The sequence below is a fragment of the Phoca vitulina genome, unplaced genomic scaffold (genome assembly GCF_004348235.1).
Source record: "Phoca vitulina isolate PV1807 unplaced genomic scaffold, GSC_HSeal_1.0 scaffold3, whole genome shotgun sequence".
Lineage (NCBI taxonomy): Eukaryota > Metazoa > Chordata > Mammalia > Carnivora > Phocidae > Phoca > Phoca vitulina.
The window spans coordinates 90427743-90442428 of record NW_022589706.1 but is presented as its reverse complement, the minus strand read 5'-3'; the positions used below and the strand labels follow the sequence as shown (position 1 = coordinate 90442428).

The 14686-nt window shown below is 36.3% G+C and overlaps 1 pseudogene; it reads right to left on the bottom strand.

The window, feature by feature from the left end:
• Positions 1 to 3991: 3991 nt before the first annotated feature.
• Positions 3992 to 4116, bottom strand: LOC116630389 (annotated as a pseudogene).
• Positions 4117 to 14686: the final 10570 nt, after the last annotated feature.

Here is a 14686-nt window from a genome sequence, read left to right as displayed (position 1 = left end):
GAGTAATATTCCACTGTATGTATATATACACCACATCTTCTTTATCCATTAATCAGTCCATGGGCATTTGGGCTATTTCTAAAATTAGGCTATTGCTGATAATGCTGCTATAAACATCAGGGTGCATGTATCCCTTTGAATCAGTATTTTTGTAACCTTTGGGTAAATACCTAGTAGTGCAATTGTTGGGTTGCAGGGTAATTCTATTTTTAACTTTCTGAGGAGCCTCCATACTTTTTTCTACAATGGCTACACCAGTTTGCATTCCCACCAACAGTGTAAGAGGGTTCCATTTTCTCCGCATCCTCACCAAGGCCCATTGTTTCCTGTGTTGTTAATTTTAGCCATTTTGACAGGTGTGAGGTAGTATCTCATTGTGGTTTTGATTTGTATTTCCCTGATGATGAGTGATGTTGATTATCTTTTCATGCGTCTGTTGGCCATCCGTATGTCTTTGGAAAAATGTTTATTTGTGTCCTCTGCCCGTTAATCCATTTTCTAGCTGGATTATTCATTTTTGGGGTGTAAATTCTTTTTTTTTAAGATTTTATTTATTTATTTGACAGAGAGAGAGAGACAGCAAGAAAGGGAACACAAGCAGGGGGAGTGGGAGAGGGAGAAGCAGGCTTCCCGCGGAGCAGGGAGCTCGATGTGGGGCTCGATCCCAGGACCCTGGGATCATGACCTGAGCTGAAGTCAGATGCCTAATGACTGAGCAACCCAGGCGCCCCTAGTTTTGATAAATTCTTTATAGATTTTGGATACTAACCTTTTATCAGATATGTAATTTGCAAATATCTTCTCCCATTCTGAAGGTTGTCTTTTAGCTTTGTTGATTGTTTCCTTCACTGAGCAGGGATTTTTTTTTTTTTTTTTTTTTATGAAGTCCCAATAGTTTATTTTTACTTTTTTCCCTTGCCTCAGGAGACATATCTAGTAAAAATTTGCTATAGCCAATATCTAAGAGGTTATTACCTGTGTTCCCCTCTAGGATTTTGATGGTTTCTTCTCACATTTAGGTCTTTCATCCATTTTGAATTTATTTTTGTGTATGGTGTAAGAAAGTAGTCCAGTTTCATTATTCTGCATGTGGCTGTCCAGTTTTCCCAGCACCATTTGCTGAAGAGACTGTCCTTTTTCTATTGGATATTCTTTCCTGCTTTGTAGAAGATTAGTTGCCCATAAAGTTGGAGGTCCATTTCTGGGCTCTCTATTCTGTTCCTTTGATCAATGTGTCTGTTTTTATGTCAGTATCATACTGTCTTGATGATTGAAGCTTTGTAATGGAGCTTGAAGTCCAGAATTGTGATGCCACCAGCCTTGGTTTTCTTTTTCAACCTTACTTTGTTTATTCAGGGTCTTTTCTGGTTCCACACAAATTTTAGAATTATTTGTTCTAGCTCTGTGAAAAGTGGTAGTGGTATTTGATAAGAATTGCATTAAATGTGTAGATTGCTTTGGGTATGAAAGACATTTTAATAATATTTGTTCTTCCAACCAGTGAGCATGGAAAGCTTTTCCATTTCTTTGTGTCCTCTTCAATTTCTTTCTTAATTTTTCTATGGTTTTCAGAGTACAGATCTTTTACTTCTTTGATTAGGTTTATTCTTAGGAATCTTACTGTTTTCGATGCAATTGTAAATGGGATTGATTGCATCATTTATCTTTCTGCTGCTTAATTATTAGTGTATAGAAATGTAACAGGTTTTACGTTGATTTTGTATCCTGAAACTCCTCTGAATTTGTGTACCAGTTCTAGCAAATTTTTTGTGGTTTCCTTTCGGGTTTCCTATATAGAGTGTCATGTCATCTGTGAAGAGTGAAAGTTTGACTTCTCCCTTGCCAGGTTGGATGCCTTTTATTTCTTTTTGTTTTCTGATTGCTGAGGCTAGGACTTCCAAACTTTGTTAAATACCAGTGGTGAGAGTGGACATCCTTGTCTTGTTCCTGATCATAGAGGAAAAGCTCTCAGTTTGTCCCCATTGAGGATGATATTAGCTGGTGGTCTTTCATATATGGCCTTTATGATGTTGAGGTAATTTTCCTCTATCCCTACTTTGAAGGTTTTTATCATGAATAGATGCTGTACTTAGTCAAATACTTTTTCTGCATCTATTGAGAGGATCATATGATTTTTATCCTTTTTTTATTAATGTTGTGTATGATGTTTATTGATTTGTAAATATTGAACCACCCTTGCAGCTCAGAAATAAATCCTACTTGATCTTGGTGAATGATTCTTTTAATGTACTATTGGATTTGACTTGCTAGTATTTTGCTGAGTAGTTTTGCATCCTTCATCATGGATATTGGCCTGTAGTTCTCTTTTTTAGTGGAGTGTTTGTCTGGCTTTGGAATCAAGGTAATGCTGGCCTCATAGAATGATTTTGGATGTTTTCCTTCCATTTCTACTTTTTGGCGCGATTTGAGAAAAATAGATATTAACTCTTCTTTAAATGTTTGGTAGAATTCCCCTGGGAAGCAATCTGGCCCTGGACTTATTTTTGTTGGGAGATCTTTTATTACTGATTCAATTTCTTTGTTGGTTGTCAGTCTGTTCAAGTTTTCTATTTCTTCCTGTTTCAGTTTTGGTAGTTTATATGTTTCTAGGAATTTATTCATTTCTTGCAGTTTGTCCAATTTGTTGGCATATAATTTTTCATAATATTCTCTTATAATTGTATTTCTGTGGTGTTCATTGTTATTTCTCCTTTCTCATTTGTGATTTTATTTTTTGGGTCCTTTCTCTTTTCATTTTGTTAAGTCTGGATAGGGGTTTATCAACTTTGTTATTTTTTTTCAAAGAACCAGCTCCTAGTTTCATTGATCTGTTTTTATTTTTTCAATTTCCATATCATTTATTTCTGTTCTAATATTTATTATTTCCCTTCTGCTGGCTTTAGGCTCTGTTGTTCTTTTTCTAGCTCATTAAGATGTAAGGTTAGGTTGTGTATTTGAGACTTTTCTTGCTTCCTTTTTTTTTTTTAAGATTTTATTTATTTGACAGAGAGAGAGAGAGAGCACAAGCAGGGGAAGCAGCAGGCAAAGGTTGAGAGAAGGAGAAGCAGGCTCCTCACTGAGCAGGGAGCCCAATGTGGGGCTTGATCCCAGGACACTGGGATCATGACCTGAGCCGAAGGCAGCTGCTTAACCGACTGAGCCACCCAGGCGCCCCAAGAGACTTTTCTTGCTTCTTGAAGTAGACCTCTATTACTATATACTTCCCTATTATGACCTCTTTTGCTGTATCCCAAAGGTTTTGTAACCATTGTGTTTTCATTTTCATTTGTTCTCATGTATTTTTTCTTATTTCTTCTTTGATTTCCTAGCTGACCCATTCCTTCTTTAGTAGCATGTTGTTTAACCTTCATGTATTTGTGGTCTTTCCAAATATTTTCTTGTGGTTGACTTCAAACTTCATAGTGTTGTCGTCAGAAAATATGAATGGTATGATCTAAATCTTTTTGTACTTGTTGAGGTCTGATTTGTAACCTAGTGTATGATCTATTCTGGAGAATGTCTCATGTGTACTTGAAAAGAATGTGTATGTTGCTGCTTTAGGATGAAATGTTCTGACTATATCTGTTCAGTCCATCTGGTCCAGTGTGTCATTCAAAGTCATTGTTTCCTTGTTGATTTTCCACTTAGGTGATTTGTCCAGTGATGTGTTAAATTTTCCTTCTCTTTTTGTATTATTAAAATTTTAAATTTCCTTCTATTATTGAATTATTATCAAAGAGTTCCTTTATGTTTGTTATTAATTGTTGTATGTATTTGGCTGCCCCCATGTTGGGGGCATAAATACTTACAATTGTTTATCTTGTTAGATAGTACCCTTTATTATGATATATTGCCTGTCTTCATCTCTTGTTACAGTCTTTGGTTTAAAATCTAGTTTGTCTGATATAAGTATTGCTACTCTAGCTTTCTTTTGATGTCCATTAGCATGATAAATAGTTCTCCATCCCCTCAGTTTCAATCTGCAGGTGTCTTTAGGTCTAAAATGAGTTTCTTATAGGCAGCATATACATGAGTCTTATTTTTTTTTTTTTCAATTAGCAATAATCGCGCCTTGGATAAACCACATTGGCTACGATACTGCCACTGCGCAAAACTTGTTTTTTTTTTTTTTAATCCATTCTAACACCCTAACACTCTTTTAATTAGAGCATTTAGTTCATTTACATTCAGAGTAATTATTGACATATATGAATTTAGTGCCATTGTATTACCTGTAAAGTTGGTGTTTCTGAAGATTTTCTCTATTCCTTTCTAGTCTTTGTCACTTTTGATCTCTCTTTCCCACTCAAAAAGTCCTCTTTAATATTTCTTGCAGGGCTGTTTTGTGGTCGTGAACTCCTTTAGTTTTTGTTTGTCTGGGAAACTCTGTGTCTCCTTCTATTCCAAATGATAACCTTGCTGGACAGAATTATTTTTGGCTGCAGATTTTTCCTATTTATCACACTGAATATATCATGTCACTCCCCTCTGGCTTGCCAGGTTTCTGTGGAGAGATCTTCTGCTAGCTTTATGGGCCTTCCCTTGTAAGTCACAGGCTTCTTTTATCTTGCTGTTTTTAGGACTCTTTCTTTATCACTATATTTTGCAAATTTAATTACAATATGTTATGATGTTGGTCTGCTTTTGTTGATTTTGATGGGAGTTCTCTGTGTCTCCTGGATTTGGATGTCTGTTTCCTTCCCCAGATTAGGGAAGTTTTTGGCTGTTATTCCCTCAAATAAATTTTCTGCCCGTTTTCTCTCTCTTCTTCTCTGGGACTCCTATGATCCAAAGTTATTACATTTGATGGAGTCACAAAGTTCCCTAAGTCTATTCTTATGATCCATATTCTTCTTTCTCTCTTTTGTTCAGCTTCATTATTTTCCACTATTGTATCATCTATATCACTTATTCTTTCCTATGCTTCTTCTATTCTTATGGTCATTACATCCAGTCTGTTGTATATTGTATTTTTCATTTCTGACTGATTCTTTTTTAACTCTTTTATCTCTATTGTAAGGGTCTCCCTGAAATCTTCAATTTTCTCAAGCTCAGTGAGTATCCTTATGACTGTTGCTTTAAATTCTCCATCAGGCATGTTACTTATATCTGTTTTGATTAGATCTCTGGCCATGACCTTTTCTTGTTTCATTTGTGATGAATTCCTCTATCTTGGCACTTTGTCTAAGTCTCTGTCTTCTTCTCTGTGTTAGAAAAGCTTGTTGTGTGTTTCCTGTTCCTGAGAGTGATGGCTTTATGAAGAGGTCATATAGTGTCCAGGGCCTGGCACTTCAGGGAGTGTCTCTGGTGCGTGCTTCTTGTGCTCTGCGCACAGTTTTCACTGTTCTATCCTTCAGGCCAGTCATCTATAGAGGCTCTCCTTGCTGTTGTGGGCAGTGTTTGAACATTGGCTAGAGTTTGGCAAGTTTTAACCAAGTGTGCTCTGGTCTCCTCTACTTCTACAGACCTGAAGCCTTGAGGAACTCTCTGGTCGGTAGATGTGGTTGGTGCAGAGGTTTCTGCTGGTCTTCTGGGGAAGGGGCCCACTGTGCTGGGCCTTAGGCACACTTTCCTGAGAAAAGCAGTGCAAGCAAAGTGCAGGGGGCTGGGACTTGGTGTAAGCAGCTTAGGTGGCCAATGTTGGCACTGTGCTATTTACTAAAGTTGTTTTATCTTTTTTTTTTAAGATTTTATTTATTTATTTGAGAGAGAGAGAATGAGAGATAGAGAGCATGAGAGGGAAGAGGGTCAGAGGGAGAAGCAGACTCCCTGCCGAGCAGGGAGCCTGATGTGGGACTCGATCCCAGGACTCCAGGATCATGACCTGGGCCGAAGGCAGTCGCTTAACCAACTGAGGCACCCAGGTGCCCTACTAAAGTTGTTTTATGCTGAGGGGTGGGGGAAGGAAATGGCTCCAGCAGCTCCTTTATCCCCAGAGAGGGGCCTCCATGCTTGCTGCTCTCAGAGAAGCACTCCCAGAAGAGCAAGTAATTTCCCCCATGCATCCCAGGCCTTTTTCAGATCACTGCTTTCATGCTGTCTGTTTTCAGGTTGCTTGCTTGCCTAAAGCAGCACAGTGCATTTTGTGCTCTATCCTAGCCAAATCTGGTATCTTTTAAAACTTTGAACTCTAGGGACCTAGTGTCATGGGGACCTGCACTGGTCGTTTGGGGGAGGGTCTTGCCATGCTGGGACTGATGCAGGTTTGACCAAGTAGGGCATTTGTGCCAGAGCACAGGTGGATGGGATTTGGAGCAAGCAAGCTAAACAGCCAGTGTCCAGTTTAGCTGCCCTTAGCAGGTGTCTCTGTGCCTTTGCTGAGGGGCAGGAGAGGAAAATGGAGCCCACCGACTCTTTTGTCTCCAGAAAGGCATATCTTTGAACACCATCTCTCCCAGATGCACTCCAAGAAAAGCAAATAGTCTCTCTGCTGTGAGCCTTAGGCGATCCTCAGATCATACCATCTGCCCTGGGATTGTTTGTCTGCCTTCTTCCTAGGAGTAAGACAGCATCCTCAGAGCTCTATCCCAGCTGAACCCACAGACTTCTAAAACTCCAGTCTTTGAGCCCTGCTGGTTGCAAAAACTCACAAAAATCAGCCCCTCTCATTTTCCCAGCCAATGTCTTTGGGTAAGTGTTCTGTGTGTATATATCCCCGTGCACTCCACTCTCTCACCATTCTCTGCATCACATGCAATCCATTTCTCCCCCAAACCATGTCTCCACACTTCCTACCTTCCTCAATGTGGCCTTTTCTCTCCCTCTAGTTGTTCAGTTTGTTCTCTCAGTACTAAGGACAATTCTGGGATGTTCACAATGATTTGTCAGTTACCTCATTGTGTTCAAGGGATGAAACAAGCCTACATTCCTCCTACTATGCCACCATCTTAGCTCTTCCCACTGAAAATAAGTAATCTTTGTACCTTCTCTTTTATATATAAAGTACAAATATATATATATTTAATAAACAGACATACAATATATGTGTTGTATTACTGGGGGGGGAACTTTTTAAAAGACTTTTCAGGAGGAGGGAAATTAAGGAAAGATTGAGAAACACTGACCTGGACAAAAAAAAAATCCCAAATTCCCATGGAAATGCATAATGAAATATGGTAATGATAAGGTATCTTTTGACTTCCCAAAGTGTAAGATGCATATTAAGGCAATATTTCTCATGGCTTATAGTGGAAGCTGCTTTTCATCAAAATTTGACAGATTTTAAGGCTTTTCTTATTTAATGAATGTAGTAAGAACATTCTAATTTCTAATTATATTTATCTTTGCCTGGACTTTATTTTCTGAATTTGCTGAAAATTTTCTGAATTTGCTGAAAATTATTATTGCCCTACATAGGCAGAATAAAAATCTTTTCAAAAGTGTTCATAACAGTCCTCTGGTCTTCAAAGATTTTCTTGAGATTAGTTATCTTCCCTGAGCCTATCACTTTTTTTCAAGGTCTCCAATGGCTTGAAATTCATCTCATTCTTCAATATTTATAATTATTATTTGTTTCCTATCACAAAAGTATCACAACCACTCTTTACTCTGTTTTACCCTCTATCACATGCATTGTCAAGATAGACCATATTTGGGGTCTTAAAGCACAACTTAATGCATTTAAATGTTTTAAAGTAAGGTTAAACTTGAAATCATTAACAGAAAGGTATCAGGAAATTTTTAAATATTTGGAAGTTACCAATATACTTCCAAAAATTAATTGTTAAGTTGGAACTTATTTATAAAAAAGAATAAAGTTGAAAATTCACATTATCTGTTTCAAAATTTACTGTAAAAGAATTTGTTATTTTAGAGAAAGGATAGACATATAAATCAACAGATTATCACAGAACCCAGAAAAAGACCAACCTACATATAGTCAATTACTTTCTGAAAAAGTATAAAACCATTCAATAGAGGAAAAGTTCTCTTTTTTTTCCAAAATGATACTAAATAATTAAAGATCTAAGGAAAAAATAACTTTACTTAAGATCATACCTTAAAAAAATAACTCCAAATGAACCATAGACATAACTATAAAAAGCAAAATTATAAAAATTCCAGAGAAAAATATAGGAGATTTTTTTGTGTGTGTGGCTGTGAGTTTGGCAAAGTAATTCTGAGGAAAATATTACTATGAATGAGTATCAACAGAAACAAAACAGCATAATTAGCATCCCAAGGATTTTGATGTTGGAACTATCTATTGTTCTAAGTTACTTCCTATTTTCCAGCATGAGATTATTTCAACACTGGATTAATCTAATTGTAATCTTTTGAGTAGTTTAAATTACAATTAGATTAACCCAGTTTTGAAATATTCTATGCTAGAAAATAAGAAATGACTTGAGACAACAGGGTTGAAAGTGACAACAACAAAGTAGTTGAATGAGAAGGAGGCTGATATACTTTTGGGTAAACAAGGACAAATAGAACAAGGCATTACATGAGAGATGCTATTAAAGTTAACAAATGTATCCTTGTGTGTTTATAGAAAGAAAACAAATAGAAATAAAAGAATTAAGATATGTGATTGTATTGTTAGATTTCATGATTTTTAAGGTGAAGTCTTCCAAGTAATGAGAAATTTCAAAATTTAGAATATGGTAAAAAAAAATAGATTGATTAAAAATGTCAACACAGGGGTGCCTGGGTGGCTCAGTCATTAAGCGTCTGCCTTCAGCTCAGGTCATGATCCCAGGGTCCTGGGATCAAGCCCCGCATTGGGCTCCCTGCTACGCAGGAAGCTTGCTTCTCCCTCTCCCACTCCCCCTGCTTATGTTCCCTCTCTTGCTGTCTCTCTCTGTCAAATAAATAAATAAATAAAGTCTTTAAAAAAAATGTCAACACATGGAGGATTCCCTTCTGACACCCTCTGACACTCCCAGTGCTTATATTAGTTTCCAGTTGGATCTTATAGTTTCTATACTACTGAATTTTGGAAGAAATCCAGCAAACCTTAGCTAATCAATCACCTTTCATGAAAAGGCATTATCATTTATATTAAAGTGTATTTTTTTTTGTTTGCTAATCTCATGGTTAATCATTAAAAAGAACTTTTTAGTTAACAAAGAATATAAGAAAAATATTTAGAATAATATATGAATATTTAACTATTGAAGTGTGATTATTGAGAAATAAAAGATCATTTTAATGCATAATATTTTTTGCTAAAAAGAGAATAATTTAATTGATAATATGGATTCATTTTATTCTCCTAACAAAGTGGCTGTGTTTGCCTTGGAATTCATTATACTGATAGTACATCCAGTGAAATATAATTTAACCTTTAATTAAAAGATCATTTACAGTATTTACCATTTTAATGAAATAGCTAAATTTAATTAATTGCAAGTGAAAGAAATATCTATACTTTAAGATAAATTATAACTTAAAAATTATGCCAAATATTATATATGAATTTAAATTGTATGTTATTTCCATTATAACCTGAAGTCATTATCTTATTATATGACATAATTACTATAAAAGTAGTTGCTATATCTCACTGCAGATATTAACAGCATATTAAAATCACAACCAATATTATTACTGCTTTAAATATAATACTCAGAATGTAGTAAGAGATGAAAATAAATCACAGGTGCTGCAGATAGGGAGAGAGCCTTGATCATGGAAACGAGATAGAGTGAGAGGGAGAGAGAGAAATCAGCATACAGGGGATTGCACAAGAAAAATAATTCCTCAAAACCATTGACTGGGAAATGAGCTGATTATTGCAAAGTTTTACAAGCAGTAGAGCTCAAAGTCTAAAGTTTTAGAAGCCCATGCCATCACTGGTGTGGATCTTGGCAGGGCTTAGAGTTGTTCCTGTGAAGGAGGGCAGAGGCCCTGGAGCAGACATTGTGCTTTGGGGATCCCCTGAGTCACACTGGGAGAGACAGTTCCCCTTCCTGGAGTGCATTTGGGAGAGGTGGCACTGCATCTCTGGGGGCAAAATGGAGAGCAGTGAAAAGTTCTCATTACTCATGTGTCTAATGTTCTCTTTGGTTAGTGGGAATAATGTCACCTTCTTCTGGATTCCACATCACATTGTCTACCCAGTGAATTCACACCTCATGTTATCTAGATGTTATATCTCTTTTCATTCACATTGTAAAGTTCATAATTGCTATAATATTTTACAAACTAAGTGATCATAATGTTTCAGAAACATTTTAAGAACATTACATATATGATCACAGTTATTCCCAATTATTCATTTGAGGCAAGCAGAATGAGATAAGTAACTTTTTGAAGAAAGTAAAGTTAATAAACTTAATAAATTTATTTACAAAGTATGAATAAATGGAAGAAAGCACTCTGTAATTGCTTCTTGAGGCTCCACATTAATTCAACTTGTCTCCTCTTTCTTTTAATTCGTTTTTTCCCTGCTTTCTCACTCTGAATTCTACATCTACAATATGGTTAGGACATGCGTATGTAAAAAACAAAGTATGTGCTTTATCTGGATCAGTAACTGGTACACTGTTAAGGTATTAATATATGATGTACAGAGCCTGACTTACTCTCAAGAAATTATTAATTTCCAGGAAGTTGTACAATGACATAATTTACTATCAAATATTACAAATACTGTAGAATTCTAATGAAAACCGTAAAACAGACTCTTTAACTATAGAGAATAAACTGAGGACTGCTGAAGGGGAGATGAGTGGGGGGATGGGTTGAATTGGTGATGGGGATTAAGGAGGTAATTTGTGATGAGCACTGGGTGTTGTATGTAAGTGATGAATCACTAAGTTCTATTCCTAAAACTAATATCACACTACATGTTAACTAACTGGCATTTAAATAAATACTTGAAACTACAAAAAATTAAAAATAAAAATATATTCCTGGTTATATCTTGTCAAAGTTGATCATGTCAATACCCATTTTAATTGCTTGTTTTGTAAGACAAGAAAAAAAAGAGTATTCATTTTAAATTAAAAAAAATAATTTATCGTCCTAAAAAAATGTAGGCTATGTATTTTGTTCTATATACTCTCTATATTTCCTTTATTCTTTTTGTAGAATTCAGGGATGTGTGCAGTCACACAGTGTCAGAACATCTTTCAGTGTTGTTTACAAAGCTCTTGACTTAGTAGCTGTTGGCAGTAATTAGCATAACTTTGCTAAGTTAATGCAGCTTTTTTTATCTCCTTGTTCTGGTTTGTGAAATGCTTCATTTAAACTAAATGCACTTTAATGTCTTTTATAAAGGTAAAATATCACAGTAGAGGTCTACCCATAAGGATCATTATTAATGTCACCACTATAAAAAATGTGATTATTCAGACAAGTGTGATTAAATATTGTGCTTAAAATTAACACCAAGGTTATATATTAATGTATGCTTCTGTCAATAGAGCATTTCCTTATATACAGTATTATAAACTAATTGACTCAAATAGAAAACAGAACAATGAAGTGCTAAAATATTTAAATAAAACATAATTTTTAAAGCAGATTCATTTATTTGTTAACTTTGTAACCTTAGGGAATTTATATAAATTATTTAGGTTTCATACTATTCAGGCACCATCTGAAAAATGATTAATAGGTAATACCCTCAAAATTCCCTTGGCGATTTATATTCACCCAATATATAACTGCTATAATAGTACTAAAAGTATTACTGATACTAATGGAAATAAAGTTTATTATATTTTATTTGTTATTATTATGAACAACATAATTGGAGCTTAACAAAGGAAAGATGTTCACAAAAAATAGCAGTCCGTGTCTTTTGGGATTGAAGGTATCTAGAAAACCTTGATTATTTAATTATTACTACATTAAGTTTCTCAGCAGACCCTCTAAAGTGTTAACTTTCACTTGTGGGCTACATTATACTGGAACTGGACTTTGAATCTGGCAAAGAATCTTGAAAGTGATAGTTAATATACACTATCAAATATTTATCGAGTTAAATTACTTGATCTTCAAAAAAAATTTTGAATTTGTGTTATCTAAATTATGTCTCCTAAATTAGAAAATTATCAAATAATTTTGACATTTCCACTTTATATTTTATCTATAGACATGGCCACAAAATTCTATGGATTATTTGATTTTTATTCTTAGGGAAATTTTAAAACTTTGCATTAAAGAGTGACTTTTTTTCCCACCTTAGTTAAAGCTATCTCAAAATATAGGTGATAATTTTACATGTGAACATTCTTTAAAACCAGTATAATTTCTTTTCCTCCCTAAATCCACTGTGTATATGTTAATATACAGAATAACTGAAGTAGATTAAAAGTCAATGTGTTCATTTGTATTTGAAATTTCAAGTCAACTAATTCATTACCATTTAATGCAACTTTACAATTTTTTAAGACCACTCTATTAGAAATTACTTTTTTATGTTAAAACAAAATATCTTGCTAAAGCTGTTAACCCTCCAAAGGGAATCACCAGAAAAAGTCTAATCCCTTTCAATAAACGCCCTTCTGGATACTGTGGCATAAATAGTATGCTTTTCGAAATCATTTCTTCTCAAGACAAAATACAGTATTAGAACAACTTTTATATTAGTCTTATGACATGTCTCAAGTTCTTTTATATGTCTCATCACTCTTGCAAAATAATTTTATTCAACAAATATTTACTGAGAATCTACTACTATGTACCAGATTCCAGAGATAGAATAGTGTACAAACCAGGAAAAAAAAAAAAAATCCCTGCATTTGGAGAACTTTTATTTTGATGGGACATCAAAACGGTACTAAATAATGAGTACAGATGTATTTATAGACTCTCTACGTTTGTTTAAGCTCATAGGCTTTGTCTTTTCATGACATCTGTTTCTGTAGCTTCCTAATGACTATACTGACAGGAGCAAGGAAGGAATCTTGTAAAAATCACCTGGGGTTCTCCTGTATGCTAATATCAATTCATTAACTTCAGTTGAAAATCCAGCTAATTTACATCTCCATCTTGTTCACTTTAAGAGACTAAAGAGACTTTGTCAAACACCATACCCCATTGCCTGTGCTGTACATTACTTTGAATAAAGAGAATTAAAGTACTGTCATCAACCACTATAGATTTCTGAAATTTTAAGAAATATTTCATTCACGGGTGAGGCTTAGGGACAGCATGCACTTTGCTTATCCTATGCCAACTAGTCTGAATAAATTTATTTTTCTCCCTTTATTAAAAATTTAAATAGAATGTAAAACTACAACTCTAAATAATATATCATGAAGAAGTAAATGAGGTAAAGATATCCTGAACAGCACAAACATAGGAGTTAGGAAAAAATCAAATTGAACATATACAAGTGTATGCTAGCTTTAAAATTCTATTTCATTGGAAGATAACAAGGGCTCATAGGTTAGCAATATGCATTATAAAAAAATACACATTTTTAAAAGTGAATTTCTCAGTTCCAGCCATCCAACAAACATCACAACATGGTTCTTCCTTATCCCATGCCCATTAGTACACAGAAAAGGGTAAAGTAATTTACAAAAATAAATTAATATGGATCTTTTAAAAATCAATCTCATAAGCCTATTTTTTGTAACTTTTAGTAGTAAATCTCATCCTTGCAATATTATGAATGCCACTTCGGGTGAAAAATATTATTTTGCCTTAGGCAAGATGGCGGAGGAGTAGGAGACCTGGATTTCGTCTCCTCTCAGGAATTCAGCTGGATAGGGATCAAACCATTCTGAACACCTACAAACTCAACAGGAGATCGAAGAAAAGAATAGCAACAACTCTCTGAACAGAAAAGCGACCACTTTCTGGAAGGTAGGACATGCAGAGAAGTGAATCCGAGGCCTTATTCGGGAGGATAGACGGCGGGGGAGGGGCCTCCATCGGCCGCTTCTGGCAAGTGATAGAGCCACGGAGCACAAAATCAGAACTTTTAGAAGTCTGGGGTCACAGGAAGACCGGGGGTGCCTGAGTGCGGCAGAGCTCCCAGGTATCGGAGCAGGGAAGCCGGCTGCAGAGACGGAGCCCAGGCGCGGGGTCTCAGCTCGGGGTTGCTATAAACCGTGATCCGCGGCACAGTCGGGCCACTGCTCCTCCAGCAGGGACCCAACAAGCGGCAGATCCGGGGAGACTCACCTTCTTCCCCCGGGAGGAGAGGCGCGGGAGCGCACCGCGGGGATCTGCTGGGTTTGGAGACTCCACCCGGGGTCGGGTGCCAGATAGAAAGGCGCGGTCACAGGCCGGGTGAGCGCGGAGTGTGGCCGGAGACCGGGGAGACGGGAGTGACTGACTGCTTTGCTCTGGGGGCTCGCTGAGGAGCGGGACCCCGAGTTCTTGGCTCCGCCGGGGCGGAGACTGGGAGGCCGCCATTTTCACTCTCCGCCTCCAAAGCTGTACGGAAAGCTTGCAGGGAACAAAAGCTCCGGAGAGCAAACCCGAGCAGATTACTTAGCCCGGACCGGCAAGGGCGGGACAATTTTGCCTCCGGCAAAGACATTTGGGAACCACGGCAACAGGCCCCTCCCCCAGAAGATCAGCGAGAACAGCGAGCCAAGACCAAGTTTACCGATCAATGAGAACGGCAGAACTCCAGCGCTAGGGGAATACTGCACATAGAATTCATGGCTTTTTTACCATGATTCTTTAGTCTTTCAAAGTTAATTATTTTTTTAACTGTCTTTTTTTCTTTTTTCCTTTTTTCTTTTTTTTTTTGAATTTTTCTTTTTCCCTTTTT